Consider the following 13,978-nt stretch of genomic DNA (forward strand, 5'->3'; position numbering starts at 1 on the left):
CAAAGCATTTGTTAACTACTAATGATAAAAGTTAAAATACGAACGAAGAAATCCATCCAAAAGAATGTATTCTTGTCAATAGTGCAATCCAAGAAGGGAACTTATTGTTCGTTCATACATGATACCTCAGTATGTTCTGAAACGCAGTAAAAGTCCACCTGTTGGAAGCGTGTGCGTGTGTGTGTGCGCGTATGAGTGTGCGCAAGCGTCGGGACGCTAATATCGTGCAGTGTTGTAGTGGAAGTATCGGCGTCGACACCGTTCTGTTTGTTTGTGGTTGAAAATACATTTTATTTAAACTATTCATTCGTGTGTTTTCCGGTTTCAAAGGAGTTGGAAATTACTAAAATTCTATAAGGTAAATTATTGTTTATAATGGAAAATAATTATCATAGTATCTGGTCATCAATATAGTAATGTGTCGTTTAATTGCAGTAGATCATTTAACTAATTGGATATTTTATAGCTCGTTTAAACCGACTAATAGTTTGTTTGGGGTTCACAGTAATTATCATAATTATTTTATTTCAGAAGCTACAGAACACACTGACAGAGAAAAGTAAAAAGTAGGACTCAGCTAAAACTTTTAATTTATAGACTTTTAAATGCTTTTAGTTTTATCTCGTTTTACGCCCTACAGTGCACTATTTTTTAGTATAATGGAGTTATTTTCTTCGATTGTTAAAAATTGATAATAGTCTAGCCAATATTTTAGTACCATTTTTCAGTTACAAATGGCAAACTAGAACACAAGAACTAAATATTTCACTTATAAATAGGTTTTCAGTACAAACTCTACGAAGAATAACACACTTATGATTGGCCTAAACGCAAATTTGTGGTCACAACATTTGCGAACTACAATAAATATTATTTATCCATTTAATAACATTGATAGAAAAATACATCTTATTGTCAGTAGGGAATTTGTAAGTGATATTACCTTTGAATCAAGATATTCTAACTTATTTTGGAGGTAAACTATATATTTAAAATTTAATGTTGTGACCGGTTTTACAATTAAAAGAAGAACTACAGTCATATTATGCCTGTACCATAGATAAAACATACTCCCTTAGTAGATTTCTCATCCTTATGGAACAGCTGAAGACAATTTTATTGTTAGTTCATGTACGGTTTATGTAGAGGTCGTGTTTTGTTTACAATTTGTTTCCCGTTATTACAGCCATTTAAAACCTCGTTTAACCAAATAATACGATCTAATCATAAACAATAACTTATCCCCTAGTTATATAACCAAACAGTAAAGCACAAATCAAGAAATTAACCCTAAAATAATGGAAACACAGTTTCATCGACACTAGCGCCTTTGTGTCACGTACATGAACTAGACACGAAAAACGTGCTTCAAAATTTTCAATGGGATGGGAAGTCTACTTGTGTTGGTTAGTCTATGCCTGTACTTAGTGAAATAGGCTATATCATTTTCTCTTAAGCAAACCATTTAGTCATATCAAGCTGGATAATATTGTAAGGTATATTATTCAATAAGATACAAAACCAAAACACAAATTACAATTTTAAAAGTAGCACCGATAATAAGAGGCCTATACTACTATTTTCTAGTAAAAAAAAAAAAAAAAAAAAAAAAAAAATAGGATATGCTTGATGCTGAATGACCTGATGATTCGAAATTGATCAAAATAATTTGTGATCATTATAAAAAAATATATCATAGCCGCAAACTTTTAAAACTGTTTGAACAATCTATGTATGCTAACAGATATGCATTTATATATTTAAATCGATGTATGTTAGAAAAAAATCCATGATTTTAGAAATACAGTAATTTAAGACGCGTTCTTAGATTTACCGTTTTTAGGAAGGTAAAATCAATAAACATTTCAAAAACAGTGTTTTCGTGTTGAAGATCCTATGAAAACATTTTTTGTTTTTTATAAACCTTTGGAGTACGAGATTTATAGATAAGGTTATAAAAGCATAGAGCATAATACATTTTCATTGGGGTTTTGCTATTTCATACTTATTTTTCTAACATGCTAACTAAGTGCCTACATTGATTAAAAATTGCGATTACACACAACCCTAAACGCGGGCGTTTAGTTTTATATATTACCTTTGACTATGAATAAAACTAACAATAGACATACCATTTTTGTGGTTTTATAAGTTTCATTCAGTTTTACAATGACATAGTTGGATTAAGCCACTGGAAGAGTGCACTAAAGAAATCTATGTCAAATATACAAATTTTACAAGCCAAACTAAAACATCGTTTGATTCGCATAAGATATAAGATAGTATATTTCATCAATAGGGCGTAAAGTGACTCTTTTTGACCCGAGTTTTACGATCGAGGCGAAGCCGAGGTCGGAGAATGAGCGAGGGTTAAAACGACACCTTTTGTCCGCGTGGTGAACTATATTTTTTGTCATATTGCATCATTAACAGACTAAGGTAGAAAACTAAATAATTTTTATGTAAAGATAACCTCTCAAAACGACTTCCAGCTTGTTTTCAATTCTGCCAAGGCAAATAAGCAGCTGTTTAGTAACCGATTCAACAATTTCTTCTATTACGATTGTGTAATTATAACATCGATATGTCGAGCGATCGACAACACATAGGATAAAACCTTACCTAATAAATCAATCGATAAAAAATTATTGCCACAATCTAAATTTACAACTGATTACAACAGCTGATTTTTACTCCCTAGGGATTAAAAATGATTTTTACTCCCAAGAGAGAAAAAATTCTACTTTAGACCCGCAACGCATTCGTTAAAAACTGCTGTTTTTGCTGCAGTATGACCAAAAATAATTTCATCCTAAGTAGTGGAGTGACTTATTCGACTATGTCTCTTTTAAATAACAAATTGGCTCCAACTTTTCATGATTTAAATTTATACTTAGGTTAATAAAGCCTCGCAAGATGACACAATGATTCCAGTGAGCAATTTAGCACAGTCCCTTGATGGTTCTTTTTAAACTTCAGTATAAAAGGTCAATTACGAAAGTAGTTGAAACCGAAAAAAACGACACCAGGTTTCCGGCGAGCATGAAGTGCACAATTATCAGAGATCATCAGCAAGTGGCAGGCAGGTGCAGGTATCGACCTACCCTCTATACCCACCCCTCCATCACGCTTACCCCCTCCGGTAACGTAGAGTACGCGGGAACCGGTAAAGTGGGGGGTGAATAGTGGGGGGGGGGGGACGGCATGGTTTACGTGCAAGTTGGATATTTTCCTCTATACTTGACATTGTAAGTGGCAGCACTGACAGCGGTTTATTGTTTTAGGTTATACAGGGTAAACTGAAATAGAATGGATGGGTATAAATTTAAACGGGATAAGAGAGAAATGAAAATTTTATTGGCATAGCGAGTAATTGTGGTGGGTTTAGCCGTTTAATTCACTGGTAAACCGGGATAAAATTAATGTTTGTACCCATTTTTTTTTAAACCAATGAGACTATGCTGTTTCGTTGGACTGTACTGAGTACAAAAGTATGACAGAATTTGATTGAAAAACAATAGTGTAGCAAAATGATAACTTCAAATAGTTGTGGATTTTTAGTTTTTGATTGCAATAAGAAAGCTTATCAAGTATGTAAAATTGTAAAGTAATTTGTTCAATCGTAGTGTTTGAAGTCAATATGTAGGATGGATATTTTTGAAACATCTAGCTTGATAAAATACACTCACAAGTTTATATATTTGGCTTTGTAATGTTAAACTGAATATATAAAAGTGAAATCCTACAGAAAAAATATTGTGTTCCATTTCATTTTTATTGATTATAATTAACGCTAATTTTCAAGAAACATAAAACTAGGGTCCACCCTAGTTGTCGGGACCACGTAAGTTTGCAGTTGGTGGCAGCCAATCACAAGACAAGGCTAGTGCAACGTTGCCACATCGCACTAATAAAATATACTAAGCAATATTTTCAAGTCAGCTGGTATTATTAGATTTGGCAACACCGCACGGTTCTCATTGGTTCATTCAAACCCATATGGTAAATAGGCTCCTCCCTCAACTGAAAACTTATGTGGTCCCGACAATTTTAATTTTAAAACATTAGTGCTAGTTTACTTGCTACAAATAAAAAAAAAGAAAAACCTTAGCCTCATTATGGATAACAAATTCTTCGCCCAGACAGTTAAAAATAAACGATCATAATTAGTTGCACACGTGTGACTAGGGATCCTCCGGGTATTTTATATCAGCTGAAAATTTCAGTCACATCCCCTACCAATCATGAACCACCTTAATTATTGATACATCTTAATTTAAAATAATATAATGGATATCATTAAAATAATCGAAAGGTACAAATTTCCTAAATTAATCTCAAGACTGGTAAATTTAGTTTGTAAAGTTATCGTCTATAGTTTAGGTGGAAAACTAAAAGTTGGTAATTGAAGTGAATTCTCGCTCCATTCAAGTTTAATGAAGCGAACAGCTAATTAGAGTTTTAATCTGAGGGTTTGATTAAAATCTCTAAACGGTTAGATAAGGTGGAACGGGGAATTCAGTTCTTAAAATACAACAGAGTTTTATTATTTTACTATATTTTAGGTAAGGAATGGACGAGTTGAAGGTATATTTAATGATACGTCTGTCTGTCTGATCAATTAGGTGAAGTTTTGTTCACAGCTTCTCTGCGCAAACATGGTTTTTATATGAATTCCTGTTACAATTAATTTTAAACTAGATATTTAATACTAGGTGTAGCAATAAAGTAGGGGAATGGTGAGAAAATAGAACTTAGTGACCATCTATATAAAGACAAAGCCCTCACTGACACACTCGCTCATCACTAATTCTCTTACACAACCTACACACCTAGGTTAGGTACATTTACCTAGGAGGCTGAAATTTGGTACACTGATTCTTTAGGCATTAAATAGGAAAACTACGTTGTTTTTATTCTGATCGGACCCTCGGCTCCGCCCCAGTGGCTCTGGCGTTTCCCATGTCAACCTTATGAGTACTCATATTTAAATGGAATTAATGAATCTTAACAGATGTTTCAAAAAAACAAGTTGGTTCTGTTCTATGATGTTCAATAGCAGTTACAAGGATTACCAACAGGGTGCAGCACTATTTTTTTAAATTTATGATAACAGCTAATTTGCAAACAAAAGGTGGGTGAGCGTAGCGAACGAACTTCAACCTGGAGGTGAGTTAGCGTAGCAAACGAGCTAACCTGAAGGCAAGTGAGCGCAGCGAACGAGAAGAATCACGGGGACGTGATTGAGCCATGCGAACGAGCTCTCTTATGAAGTTAAACGGGGCAAAGCCCGTGGGTACAGCTAGTTAAAATATAACTGCAATCCTTACATTTGTTTTGTTTGCATTGTTCAAACGAAATTTACTTTACTATTCTGCTAAGCCGATTAAAACATTCAAAATTAAATTCACTAGTAAGTATTCCTAGTAGTACTATGATCAACACACTTATGATTTCTTATGATGAAAATATTTGGACCCATGATATCTGAAAAATATGGTTTTAAGAAGAAATACCAATAATTCTTGGCCTGGATTTAAGTAATCGATGAAAAATTAACATCATTCCCATATTAAGTAACGCTATTTAGAACAATAAGGGAAACCCCCAAACTAATAAGCATAATACAATTAGTCAGAGAATACCACATACCACTGCACATCAGGCACGTTATTGCTGCAAATGAATTGGAAATCGATATCGTGGTACTCGAGCACACTCTTAAACTTATACGTGTTGGATTTTATAACGATAGCCAACATTTATGCGTTACGTGTTTGAATAGTAAACATCTTGAACGGACGTTTATAAACTTAGTCTATGCCTGACAATGACAACATAAAATACTGTACAAAACTCGAAAAGAACCTTAAACCTCTAATCTTTACATATGACGTATTTTACCCACCTCACCATTTGAAATTAACCCAATTAGGTTGACGTTTGCATAAATACTGATAAAATAACCAAGTAAATTGCTCCAAATACATCCACCAAATACTCGTTCAACCGTGTATAGTTGTGTGAATCAAATGTGATGACAGTATTTAGGGTTTAACAGTGAGTTAACCAGCTGGATGAATACCAAGCCTGCACGCTAGTTGGGTTTGGCTCCATTACACTAAGTGGAGGTTCTTGGAATGCCGTTTGTTCGTTGTGAAGCGAGCGTCGTATTCTCGCTAAATGAGATTGGATAGTCTGTTTCTGCCGTTGAAAAGCCCCATCGATCGCAATTTCATTATGGGTATTATACAAGTAGAGGTAATGACGTAATAAGCAGTGATGTTTGTATCTTGTCTAAGTACAAATATTTTTGCATTGATATTTGTGATAGATTAATTCTGAATTTATTAAGTCTGAAATATACATAGTCAATGGTAACAATAAGCTGTTGTATAAAACTTGTAGGGACTAGTACGGTAACATTTTATTTTATATCACAGGACTATTTTTTATGACATCAGATTAAACCCAATTTAGAAAGCAAGCTGTATTTTATTCCTCGATTGGTTTTTAATCCAGAAAGTAGGCAGATTAATTTGTGTAATTCGAACACTCCAAATGTATTGCAATGAAATATAACCAGATTAAATGTAAATAGTGGTTTAATCTGGACGTTACATTGTATAGGTGATGTATCATACCATTCTTCTGATTTTTTCTAATTTACTAAAATATTAAATACAATATTATGTTGACTCTGAATGCGTAATCTTAAGGTTTTAGCATAGTTTCAGTGTTAGACGCTTCGTAGAAGTAGTATATATATAACAGCTATTTTTAACTTAATCACATGGAACTTCAAGCAAGTCGTATTGAGCCTACTTAAAGTTAATGACAGTCATCTAAAGGAATAAATCCCTATTTTTTTTATCAATATTGAAATATGGTGTGGTTCAATTTATCGAATTAAGATTCAAAGATTCGGTAGAAGAAATGAGCAACTAACTGTCTAGGGCAATTGAAGTCAATGTCTGAATATGAATTAAAAATAAACACATTGACACGTTACAAAATAATGTCAGGTGATCAGCTCATACGACAGCAAAACATCATTATTTCCTCTCTCCAATGTCATATGACTAATAATATATAATATTAAAACGAAACAGTGTTTTTTTATTTCACGATTCTGAATCAACCACTCGACGGATTTTCATGATTTTTGTGTTGAAAGAAAGATAATTTTGAGAACTAGGGAATGTCGAAGCCATAATTTTAGTTTAGGGTCCCAGTTTTTTAGAAATTAAGTTTTAATTTTTGAAAAGTCTAGCAGCCGACGCTAAGATTCTAAACTAGCTTTTGGTATAATATAATTTGCTTAACATAACAGCTGTAAACATTCAGGGTTTGTAACACAAATTCAGCATTTGGATCAAATTAAAAGACATACTAAGGGTTGACTTATTTATACTATGTGTAATGCTAATAATTGATACGTTCAATCCTTCGATAAGAGGATGACGGATTATTTAAATATACATAGTAAAATACTAGGATGTTCAAGTAATATTTTTAAATAATCTTTGTAATTTTCGGTTTGTTTTAGTGCAATATAATTTGTTTTAACTAACAGCTGGTTAATTATAATAATGCCCTATAGAACTATGAGGTTATTTACTCTGATTGTGTCATTGATTATAGGAAATAAGTAAGATTAGTAGACCACCGAGATAAGTAACACCATCAATGTGTACAAGTCGAGGCTGTGTACACGAGTTTAATAAAAAAGATGTGCAAATTATTTTACTGCTCAACTTTTTTGGAAAGGGTAGGAAAATCACAATTTTTACATGTTTTAATTCATCTTGACAGCTTTTTGTTTACAATCAATGTTTTTGAATGCTTGAACTTTGTTTGGATTAGGCCTGGAAATATTGATGTCATAAAGATGGAGATCAAGAATCCTCAGGAATACGATTTTAAATTACCACCACAACCTCAGACGGGTGTTATCCAAAGATATACAGATGAATGACATAGATTGAACACAACGTCATCATTGACCTAGGATACTGCAATTAGACTAACCATCCTTTTATGAAATCTAAAAAGGTTGTTTAGCGTGTGTTTAGTTGTGGTTACGTTTGGAGGCGCTGAATATATTTTATAGTTTAAATAAATGAATAAGGGGAATTACGATGTACATTGATTCAATGGGGGTGGTTTAATTATCAAGGATATTGGAACTGATAACGGAATGGACAATAAACATAGACAATTAATTACGTCACTAGCTTTACTAGCGTTTTTACTTTTTAAATTTCTTCAACATGTGACCAGTTCTTTTGTTCAAATGAATATTTTTTGACTCAGCTGTTTACAAAACAAACTAATATGTTGTTGTGTTTACTTTTCTTTGTTTACACTTATTTATTTAGCAATTGATGCAGTGAAATTGACATAAAGAATGTGTGTGGACGATTCGTTTAATGATGTCAGGACACCAACGTTATAATTATGTGTACTGTGAATTTTATTGGATGTTTTCGTTTTATTTTAGGGAGTTTCTATTCAGACCTACTGGAAATTGTGTATAGTACAGTATGAGTAGTTGTATTGTGGTGATATTGATTATGGAAGAGGTAGGTATGCGATGGAAGGTGTTATCATTGACTAGGCCTATACACTTCTCAATTGATAATTACTCTTTCTAATGTAGGCTGCAATAAAATTTGTCTTTATACGTGTAAACTAGCTGTTTTGAATTATTGGCCTACACCGTTTTAACTGACCACTCCCGTACGTTGGACGGGCTAACACCTCGTTAGTATAATAATAGATTTCAAGTAGGTAATAACTTTACATGATCTGCTTTTAATATAGAAACTCCTTGTATTTAGTAAAGTATAATAAATGCTGTACAGTCAGCAATTTATACTGATGATAACTAACCATAAAATAAACTACTGGAAAATGGACTTTTAAGTTTCAATTTTATTCTAAAGGTAAATCGATGCGATAGAGAAATCAGATCAGCAACATTGGGATCATTAGCATATCAGCACCGGTCCATGGGCGACGGATTCAGCGGAACATCCGATATTTTAAATTACAGAAATGTAATCGACGTTTTACGTTTATTTTATTTTTTATATTTTTAAGTCTGATGCGTCTTTGGCGAATTATCTTATTACTTCTAAAGAATAACACTGTTGATAAGTTTGAGAATGCTCTCTCGCATGAACAGCCACAGGTTTTTGTATATCAGGATGGTTTACATCATAATTAAGTTGTTGTTAAGTTAGTTAGGATAAATAGGTAACGTATATCAACCATTTTAAAGTATCCAGCTCAATTATTTGCTCTAATTCACTCTACAGAACATGTGTTTAACATATTTATATACGAACTGTTACATCATTTATAATAATAACTTTATGTTTTCAGGTATGTATACTATATAACCGAGTTACGTAAGTATTTGCATTTACATTTCAACCATTAATTTAGCATCTTATTGGTTAAGTTTCTTATACTTGAGTTAACTGACTTATTCAATTTGAAGTTTTCATGAGCTAATGCAATTGAGTTAAATAAGAAGTACCTTTAAATCGTATTCAAATGAGAACTCTAACAAGTTTAAAAGCTCTAGGCTTTTAAATCAATTAAAAAACTTGCAGCCGGCTTCTTACGAGCTACTGTCCTTGTTAAGGTTACATTTGTGCTCTTTGTTCACTCAACATTTGAAAAATCCGGTAATTTAATTTAAGATTAAGAAAAGCATAAAATATATTAAAATCATGTCTATGGGTATTGTTTTGTGACTATTTAAGTTATGGGAACAATATAATAATAAGTTATGACTATTAAATAACCGTACATTTTTTAAAAACATAATCACTTAAACGATCTTCTTTTTAATATGATAAATTATTACAATTTGAGTTTTTAACACCAAACTCACGTTGAAAATATTCAAATTCAACAATCTAACAATTTTTAACAGCGCATGTAAGATTGTAAAATGATTTGAACCATTTAATTACGTGTTTTGTTACAAAGTATGCAACTTAACAGTTTTGATATTTTATGGGGGTTTTATCCTGTTTATGTTCTGATAGCTGTCAAGTACTATTAAATGTTATCTACTAACACAGGGCCTTTTTGAAGAATTAGAGCACACACATATTGTTCACATATTTAACACCATAATCCATATAGCTAATCGATTGGCTAAAATGTTCACAATTAAATTTGAATATTTATGATTTAGATACAATTTTTTTACCAAGCTATTATTCAGTAATGCTATCTAGCAAAATAAAATGAATGAACAAGACCCGAGATCTTTTGCCTTTTAATAAACCAAGTCAATCTTAATTTCCTTGAAAAGTATCATGACAAGTAATAATATTATTATTATTAGTTGAGCCATTGCACTAAATTGGTCTTAGATTTTTATGAACATAAAGTTTGGTTTTCGAGCAATGACAATATTTCTCCCTGTATAAATAAATGGGACCGCAGATGGAAACCAAACCAGCGTGAAACCAATCAAACCTCCTTTGGCTCCAATCCAACCGAAAGAACTGCGCTGAGAAAATTGTTTTGAGGCGCAATAATGGCCTGCTTAACTATCAGGCTAGCCAATCTATGCGATCGAATATACTTTGACAACATGACGATTAATTTTCAAAATTTATTTGTTCTTTTTACCTTTTGTTTGTTCGTGGGTATCATACGTCTTGTTTCTCGTATACATTTTACTACATCAACACGATTCCTACTAACTTTTAAAAATTAATGCCGTACACACACAGCTTCAAATAGCTCACGTTAGGCCGTATAATTTAAATCCAACAACTGGGTTCTTATGCAAGTCCATTCATATTTTAGTAAGATGGCGTTTTAGAGAAGGGTCTCTATAAAATAATTCGTATTCAAAAAGGCATTATTTCAAGCTTCATATTACAATATGTTACAGATATTCCTTTTAAATTCCAGTAGCTCTTGAGATGGATAGATTCTGTGTCCAGTAACCATTTGTCGTTGGTCTGTTGATTGATGGTCCTCTCTAATATGAGGTCAAAGTTAGATAGTAAAACAAAAAACAGGAGTTGAACAGTTCCTGTAAAAATGGTTGAACATTAATAAATACACCGAAATATGTTGAAATATTAGTTCCTATTAAGGTAATAGGTGATTAATTCTGATTTTAATAAGGGGTTTAATGTGAAAATACATTTTCAAACACCTCTATTGTACCACTTTGGTGTTCCTCGTTTTTTTTTACAAACATTTAAACATTTTTATTTAGTAACTACGAACATAGTTTTTCCTTTTCAAAATGGTAGCTGAAATCAATTTATATTCTAATATTCGCTGTTGAAATTAAAACTGAATTATGAAGTCTATTTTAAAATCTAATTCCCCAGCTTGTAATTATTTGTATTCACAAAAAGTATAAATTCGTTATTTAAACGTAAGTTTATTAATTATAGACCATTTAAAAAACACACTTTTTACTGTACAACAAACGCAAACGCTAGTAATATCAAAGAAAATATTGCATTGATATTGGCCCCTAAATATGAGAATTCGACAGTCGTGACCACACATATCTGGTTTATTATTTGGTTTTCCACAATTGGATGAAATGATTAGGGATTTTCTTTCCGTTGTCGATAGGGAAAACGTGTCATTTGTATGATAAAATATTCATTCAATTCACTCTAGGTTTGTACAGCTAGAAATGCTCAACAAACAATGTCTAAACCTTAATAACCTTTACTATACATATAATGTATGTTAGAATAGTTCCATTAAGGGTATCAATACAGTATTGCGCGGGGGTGTGTAGTCCAAAAGGTTTTATTTCACATCAACAAAGAACTACTTACTACTTATTGTAAAATAGTCAACTTTGCGTGTGTTGTTGGTCTCAATGAGTCTAGCAAATAGTCAACTGTGCGCGTTGTTGGTCTCTATGAGACTAGCAAATAGTAAATTGTGTGTGTTGTTGGTCTCTATGAGACTAGCAAATAGTCAACTGTGTGTGTTTTTGGTCTCAGTGAGACTAGCAAATAGTAAATTGTGCGTGTTGTTGGTCTCTATGAGACTAGCAAATAGTCAACTGTGTGTGTTGTTGTTGGTCTCAGTGAGACTAGCAAATAGTAAATTGTGCGTGTTGTTGGTCTCTATGAGACTAGCAAATAGTCAACTGTGTGTGTTGTTGGTCTCTATGAGACTAGCAAATAGTCAACCGTGTGTGTTTTTGGTCTCAGTGAGACTAGCAAATAGTAAATTGTGTGTGTTGTTGGTCTCTATGAGACTAGCAAATAGTCAACTGTGCGTGTGTTGTTGGTCTCTATGAGACTAGCAAATAGTCAACTGTGTGTGTTGTTGATCTCAATGAGACTAGAAAATAGTCAACTGGAAGTGGAGACTAGCAAATAGTCATCGGGTAGTGTTGTTGGTTTCTATGAGACTAGCAAATAGTCAACTGGAAGTGTTGTTGGTCTCTATGAGACGAGAAACTAGTCAACTGGAAGTGTTGTTGGTCTCTATGAGACTAGCAAATAGTCAACTGGAAGTGTTGTTGGTCTCTATGAGACTAGCTAATAGTCAACTGTGTGTGTTGTTGGTCTCTATGAGACTAGCAAATTTAGTCAACTGTGCGGGTGTTGTTGGTCTCAATGAGACTAGCAAATTTAGTCAACTGTGCGTGTGTTGTTGGTCTCTATGAGGCTAGCAAATAGTCAACTGTGTGTGTTGTTGGTCTCTATGAGACTAGCAAATAGTCAACTGGTAGTGTTGTTGGTCTCTATGGTACTAGCAAATAGTCAACTGTGTGTGTTGGTTGATGTCGAGAGTATAACAAACAGCGTAAACCACTTAGTTCTGTTTAAACAGAGCTTCCCGTTGCGCCTCTACCACTGTGTTTCCTATTCTCTAACTATTTAGTCTCTCTTACACTTTCTTTGCTCCACAACAATTAATCTTCGTATAACTTTTCCATATTAATATATCCATGATGTGCAGTATGTATTTTCGTTACGTTAGATAAATGCTTTAAAAATAACTTTATGTTTGCTGTATGTTTAAGACACTTGTCATTAAGATCATACAATAAATCTGCTATTTCGATATCTTGGAGTATAAATATCTGCCATTATTTATTACAAACACGTTTTCACCATGAGTGATGAAAACATTTTTTAGAGTATTGATAAAATAGTGCACAGTTATTAGAATAGATTAGAGTATTATAGGCTGTATGATAATATGACAGAGGTTGTCTGTGTATTATACACTTCAAATACAATGCAACATTTACACAGACGCCTATTTAATCTTCAAAAATGGGAATACACAATATATGGACAGTTAATTATATCGTTTTTGCGTATATCAGTAGAAAACAATACACAAGTGAATTCGGAAAAGATTTTATGAAATCGTGCCATAAGCTACTAAAATATCAAATAATAAACCTGTCATGTCCGCTCAGTTCCGCCCCTTTGACACACGATATGCAATTTTATAGAATCAGTCCCTCCCTCCAATAGTCCAGTGCGATATCATCTTATCTAAACTCTAAATGTATGTTTTACCACATGCAATCTGGTTAATAATATTCTATATTAATACCAAACTCAAAATGAAGAAATGTGCTCGGCCACATTCCAATTTTTGTATAACACAAATTTCAAGAACGATATTTTTGTATAAAACTTAGCTTTTGATAAAAAAGCATATGGATTTCATAAAAGCAGTTTTTATTGTACTAATTGGCTTTTGAAAAACAAAACACTCGGATTTATCAATCAATCTAATAAAAGCAGTTTTACGTATGACATCTAATTAAAATCTTACTGAATTTCTAAGATTTGTAACCCCGGGGCCACGTGTAGTTTTGGTTACAGTAAAATTTAAAATGAAGAGTTTCCATGCACAACACTAACGACTCAGTTGTATTTTGAGTCACGTTTCAGCCATGTTATATTCATCAGAGTGAAGCATTAGCATTAGTGAA

General features: G+C 32.8%; 1 protein-coding gene across 1 annotated transcript in view; it reads left to right on the plus strand.

The window, feature by feature from the left end:
* The first annotated feature begins 265 nt into the window (after nucleotides 1-265).
* Nucleotides 266-13,978, plus strand: part of LOC128985413 (protein qui-1) — a 252,153-nt gene continuing 238,440 nt past the window's right edge. Inside the window, exon 1 of the mRNA XM_054404890.1 lies at nucleotides 266-358. The gene's annotated coding sequence lies outside the window, so the exon portion shown is untranslated. The remainder of the gene's footprint in view (nucleotides 359-13,978) is intronic.

This window comes from Macrosteles quadrilineatus, unplaced genomic scaffold, assembly GCF_028750875.1.
Source record: "Macrosteles quadrilineatus isolate MER2022 unplaced genomic scaffold, UCM_ALF_1.0 Scaffold_2__2_contigs__length_208266976, whole genome shotgun sequence".
In the NCBI taxonomy this organism is placed as follows: Eukaryota; Metazoa; Arthropoda; class Insecta; order Hemiptera; family Cicadellidae; genus Macrosteles; species Macrosteles quadrilineatus.